This window comes from Triticum dicoccoides, chromosome 3B (assembly GCF_002162155.2).
Source record: "Triticum dicoccoides isolate Atlit2015 ecotype Zavitan chromosome 3B, WEW_v2.0, whole genome shotgun sequence".
Taxonomy (NCBI): domain Eukaryota; kingdom Viridiplantae; phylum Streptophyta; class Magnoliopsida; order Poales; family Poaceae; genus Triticum; species Triticum dicoccoides.
Genome location: NC_041385.1, coordinates 693,092,127 through 693,098,543, shown reverse-complemented (window position 1 = coordinate 693,098,543; position 6,417 = coordinate 693,092,127).

Below are 6,417 nucleotides of genomic sequence, written 5' to 3'. Positions count from 1 at the left end.
CCCGGCCCCGCATCGCCTTCACCGGAGCTCGGCCGGATCCGGCGAGATCCGGCCGGATTCGCCCTGCCGTCGCCTCCTCCGGCCTCCTCCGACCTCGCCGGAGCCGCCGGAGCCGCCCGGGTCCCGCCCCGGCCCGATCCGCGCCCGAACCCGATCCGCTTCGTTTTTTTTTTCGCGGGGTAAAAATCTAAGTCCCTGATAATTTTGCAAAAACATGCCATGTTCATCGCATCACATCTCTGCATCCGTAGCTCCGTTTTGTGCGTGTAACATGTCAAATTGTTTGTCTCAACGAGTACTTCATTTAGTTGCATTGCATCATTTTCATTTGAGCTTATCTTGATGCCCGAAATGCTGTTTGGAAGAGTGCATGTTGATGTTAATCTGCTGAAACTGTTATAACTTGCTCATTTGTCATTTTTGCCATGATTGATGTGTGCATCCTATGAGGTTGATGTCTACATGAATGTTGATCTATGCCATGCCATCTTTCCAGAGGTGTTAACCATGTATTTTTATGAGTTGTGTGCTGAGTGCATCGAGCTTGTTAAGGAGGGTACTTGCTGTTGCTGTTTTGCTAGGCAGATTCTGTTATATTTTGTTGCTATGTTAACATGCTTCTACTAATCATTCTATGCATAATCTGGAGATGTCCTATAAACATGTTTTGATCTACATGTCATGCTCTATCCATTCATGACCTTGGTTGCAATTATAGCCTACTGGAACATGTTCATATCTTGCTCCAAAGTTGCTTGAAAATGTTGCTATCAGCCTGTTAACATTACGTTCACTTGTTCCCATGTGTTTTGCTAGTGTTCCAGTCACCCTATGACCTTGCACTTGCCATGATTAGCTTCACAAATATGCCTTCTTATTATTGGTTGCCTTTCCATGCCATGTATTGCTCTGTGGTGAGTGGTTTAAGCTCACCAACATGCCTACTTATTGTTGTTCCTGCCATGTTTGAATCTGTAATATAACTTGCCATGTTTACATGGGTGCCATCTTATCTTCTGATCCTTTTTGGCTCATAGTCAGTAAGGGACTTTTGATCTATGCTTTTAGTAGATTCATGCCATTCCTTTGTTTGCCATGATATGTTCCTGTAACATGTTGTTTGATAGCTCTAAACATTGCAACCTGATGTTATTTCTGCTAAAGTCTAAAACTGTTATTATTTGCAATCTTACCATGTGTCTTTGAGCATGATCTAGTGATTTCTGGAGATAGCTCAGTGTTCATGTTTTGTTATGCTTTACCTGTACATCATGCCCATGCCTTTTGTTATCATGTTGAGTTGCTGTAGCATATTGTTTTGATGCTTGTAAGATGCCTAGTTGCTGTTATGGACAGATTGTTGCTATGACTTGTATAGAGTGTATGTGTTGCACCGTTGCTCCGTTTTGAGTGTGCTCTATATGAAACTTGCTTGATTTTGCATGTAGCTTCATATTACCATGTTGCATCCTTGTTTTGGTGTGTTTGCTTGATGTTTGGGTGCATTTTGCATCAATGCCATGCTTAACGTGTTTTGCTCATATCTTCTAGACCGTAGCTCCGAATCTAATGAACTTTATATGAAACTTGACTAGAATTTCGTGTAGATCATCTTGGTGCATCTTAACTTGCTGTTTAACAACTTGAACAAAACGTTTATTCAGTTCTGGACCAATTTGAAATTTGCATATGAGGACTTACCGGAATTGTTATATGTTGTTTCCGGCCTCATTTAAACTTGCCTTGATGTGTTATTCTTGTTTGCATCATCTCTTGCCATGAGTAGCTTCATGTAGCTTTGTCATGCATCATGCTTGTGGTGCATCATGTCTTGTTCATGTGTGGTGTGTTTACCATGTTGTGTGCTTCTTCTCGATAGTTCCTGTTTCGTTGCGATCGTGAGGATTCGTTCGTCTACGCTTGGCTCGTCTTCGTGGCTTCATCTCCTTCATGGACTTGTTCTTCTTCCTTCCGGGATTTCAGGCAAGATGACCGCTACCCTGGATCTCACTACTATCATTGCCATGCTAGTTGCTTCGTTCTATCGCTTTGCTGCGTTACCTACCTTTTGCTGTTCAAGCCTCCCAAATTGCCATGAACCTCTAACCTTTGACACCATTCCTAGCAAACCGTTGCTTGGCTATGTTACTGCTTTGCTCAGCCCCTCTTATAGCGTTGCTAGTTGCAGGTGAAGTTGAAGATTTCTCCATGGTGGACAGGGTTATGTTGGGATATCACAAGATCTCTTATATTATTAATGCATCTATATACTTGGTAAAGGGTGGAAGGCTCGGCCTTATGCCTGGTGTTTTGTTCCACTCTTGCCGCCCTAGTTTCCATCATACCGGTGTTATGTTCTTGGATTTTGCGTTCCTAACGCGGTCGGGTGATTTATGTGACCCCCCTGACAGTTCGCTTTGAATAAAACTTGTCCAGCAAGGCCCAACCTTGGTTTTACCATTTGCCTCACCACCACCTACATTTCCCTTGGGAGTAATTAACCCAAGGGTCATCTTTATTATAGCCCCCCGGGCCAATGCTTGTCTAAGTGTTGGTCCAAACCAGAGCCACTTGCGGTGCCGCCCCTAGGCAACTTGGGGTATCGTCGGTTACTGTATGTAGTGTTCATCCGGTGTTGCCCTGAGAACGAGATATGTGCAGCTCCTATCGGGATTGTCGGCGCATCGGGTGGTCTTGCTGGTCTTGTTTTACCATTGTCGAAATGTCTTGTAAACCGGGATTCCGAGACTGATCGGGTCTTCCTGGGAGAAGGTCTATTCCTTCGTTGATCGCGAGAGCTTGTCATGGGCTAAGTTGGGACACCCCTGCAGGGTTTAAACTTTCGAGAGCCGTGCCCGCGGTTATGTGGCAGATGGGAATTTGTTAATGTCTGGTTGTAGATAACTTGACACCAGATCCGAATTAAAATGCATCAACCGAGTGTGTAGCCGTGATGGTCTCTTCTCGGTGGAGTCCGGGAAGTGAACACGGTTTCTATGTTATGTTTGACGTAAGTAGGAGTTCAGGATCACTTCTTGATCATTGCTAGTTGACGACCGTTCCTTTGCTCCTCTTCTCTCTCTCATATGCGTATGTTAGCCACCATACATGCTTAGTCGCTGCTGCAACCTCACCACTTTACCCCTTCCTTTCCCATTAAGCTCTGCTAGTCTTGATACCCATTGTAATGGGATTGCTGAGTCCTCGTGGCTCACAGATTACTACAACAACAGTTGCAGGTACAGGTTTATGCGATGATCATGACGCGAGAGCGATGCTTGCTTGCGTTGAGTTCTTCTTCTGCTTCTTCTTCGATCAGGGGATAGGTTCCAGGTCGGCAGCCTGGGCTAGCAGGGTGGATATTGTTTGAGTTTCTATTTATGTTTCATCCGTAGTCGGATGTTGATCTTGTGCATGATGTATTGTTGTATTCATGTGACATTGTATGTATTGTATGTATCCCCATCTATTATGTAATGTTGATGTAATGATATCCACCTTGCAAAAGCGTTCCAATATGCGGGTCTATCCTTGGTGGGACCTTCGAGTTCCTTTTGGATAGGGTCGCATATTGGGCGTGACAAGTTGGTATCAGAGCCTCGACTGACCTTAGGAGCCCCCCTTGATTGATCGTGTAGTTTGGCCGTTGTCGAGTCTAGAAGAAAACTGCTTTCTGAGTCTAGTTATATCGGAGAGTAGGAATTCTTTTTACTCCTCAGCCCCTTCGTCGCTCTGGTGAGGATTCTTGACGTAGGTGTTTTGAACTACTCCTCTTCCCCTTCAAATTTTTCTTTAGGGTCACGCGGTTAGTTTTTGTTCGTTGTCCATCCTCTTTTGTCCGGTGCATCTCTCGTCAAGTCGACTCGATCCTCTTTGTTTTTGCCGAGTTCAATCCTCAGTTGTTTTCTTTTCCCACCCGCCCTCCCTTCTTCTTCTCGAATCCGGAGTCCGTAATCGAGTATCCATCCTACTCGTGCGAAGTTTTGCTCTCTCTCCTCAATGATTTCAACTGGTGTTTTCTCTTCAAGATATTCGTCGGTTTCCTCTTCCAAGTTGCCTTTGTTTTTCCCGCCCTCCCACCCCTTTTCTTCCCGGAGTCTGAGCATCTATTCGAGAAGCTATTTCATTCGTGTGGAGTCTCTTCAGTCTTCCCTCAATCATTCCAACTGGTGAATTCTCGTCTCGGTGGACATTCTTCATCTCTTTTTCTTTTCTGGTGGATTCAATTCAAGTTTTTTGGTAGTGATTATATTCTTTTCCGTCGACTCAAGTCTTTTCCCTGCTCGTTTCGCCTCTCGCCAGTTTATCCTTCCGGAGTGCTCAAGACATCTCAGGAGGTTGGTCTGTGTTTGAATTAATTCGAGGTTGTCACCTCATTCAAATATTTCAATTGTTCCAGTGCAACATCTATCTCTTCAACAATCCTTCCCAACGGTGTTCTTTTAGTGGGCCCTAACCCACAGGTCTTTTCCCAGGATCTTACCTGACTCTTCTAATTCCCCCGGAGCTATCTCAAATTCTTTTCAGTGGTGACGTAAGAATGAATTTCATCAGTCACATGCCTTCTCCAAGATCAATTTCAAATTCTTTTCATTGTTGGCTCAACCTCTTCGCTTTTCGTTCCCCCGGAGTGCCTCAGCAATTTTGGTGGTGTTTCTCGTCATCATTTGAAGACCGAAGAAGAGTTTTTCCTCTAAATCTTGTCTGTTCCCCAGAGATTCGCGGTCCTAGCTCGATGTTATCCTATCGAATTGTTTCAAGTCATGCAAATTCTTTCCATCCATCCGGAGCATTTCAGGAGTTGCTTTCTCTCTCGATTATCCGGAGGCCATCTTTTCGGAAGATTTCTTCGTTCTAAGTTTTCAGCTTCGGTCGTCTCTATATTCTTCCGGTGCTTCATTCAAGTGTTCTTTAATCAGCTCATGATCTCTTTGTTCTTTTGCATCTAAATCCCCTCAAGCATATTTGTTTTTCTAATTCTTCCCGGTGATTCATTCTCTTTCACCAGTCTTTTCCGAATTCTAACGGTGGTTCTTTAAGATTCTTTTTCCTGGATTATCTTTTTAATTCATTCGTTCTTTTCAATCCTACCGGTGGTACATGAAGACTTTCCCAAGTTTTGCGTCATATTTCCCTTAATCCTTTTCAAGAAGAATAAGTAGTATGCAAAATCCATTGCTTGTCATCAATTTAATTTGATGAAGGGTAAGCATACAATAAATCTTATTCTTATTTCATCCAAGAGAGTAATCCCTCCCTTTGGAGTTTGTTCTTGTTGAATAAATTCTAGTTTCTAGTGTTTTCATCTTTTCTTTTCCGGAGTTCAAATTTTCCTCGGCCATCTCGTCCGTACATCCATCGGAATCATCGCAAGGCTCATCTTATTCTTTCATCCTTCATTTCTATCTCATCATCCTTTTGTCACCGGAGTTCTTCATGGTGGTTCTTCACGATTTAATTCATTCTTCAAGAGTTCATCAAGTATCATTCCATCCTCTCTAGTTCGTGTTCTATTCCTCCATGTTTAGCCGGAGTGATGCCTAAATCCTTTCAATCTTATTCGTTTCTTTTCTCATTCTAACCACTCCGGTTAGAACGAGTCGTTTCATAGTCTATTTGATTCCGTGAGTTTTCGATTCTCGTCATTCTCGTCGTTCCTCTCTTCTTCTCGAGGGCTCTCGATTCTTTGTTTCCTCTCTGGAGTTCTTGTTTCACCTCATCCCTTTTTCCCTTCCGTCTCGGTCCTAAGATCTCGGGACGAGATCTGTTGTTAGTGGAGGAGTGTTGTAACGCCCCGGATTCGATGCGCCAGGTGTCCGCCAGTTATTCGTCGTCCTTGCCATGTCATTTTCTTGCGTGTTGCATTTTTCCATGTCATCATGTGCATTTCATTTTGCATACATGTCCGTCTCATGCATCCGAGCCTTTTCCCCGTTGTCCATTTTGCAATCCGGCACTCCTGTGTTCCCCGGCGTCCCTTTTTGTCTTCTGTTGTGAGCGGGTATTAAACTTTCTCGAAATGGACTGAGGTTTGCCAAGCGGCCTTGGTATAGCACCGGTAGACTGCCTGTCAAGTTTCGTGCCATTTGGAGGTTGTTTGATACTCCAACGGTTAACCGGGTAACCGTAAGGCCTCTTTTGTTTGCAGCCCAACACCCCTTCCAAAGTGGCCAAAACCCAGCTAACTCCCCTCCATGCTCTCGGTCGTTCGATCACGATCGCGTGGCCGAAAACCGCTCCTCATTTGGACTCTCCTAGCTCCCTCTACCTATAAATAAGTCTCCCCCTTCATTTTTTTTTCGCGGATGACTCCCTCCAAACCCTAGCCCCGCTCCCTCTCCGCCGCCGGACATGTCCGGACGGAGCCGGACACGTCCGCGCCGCCGCGCCCAGCCAATCAGAGCGGCCGCATGGCGC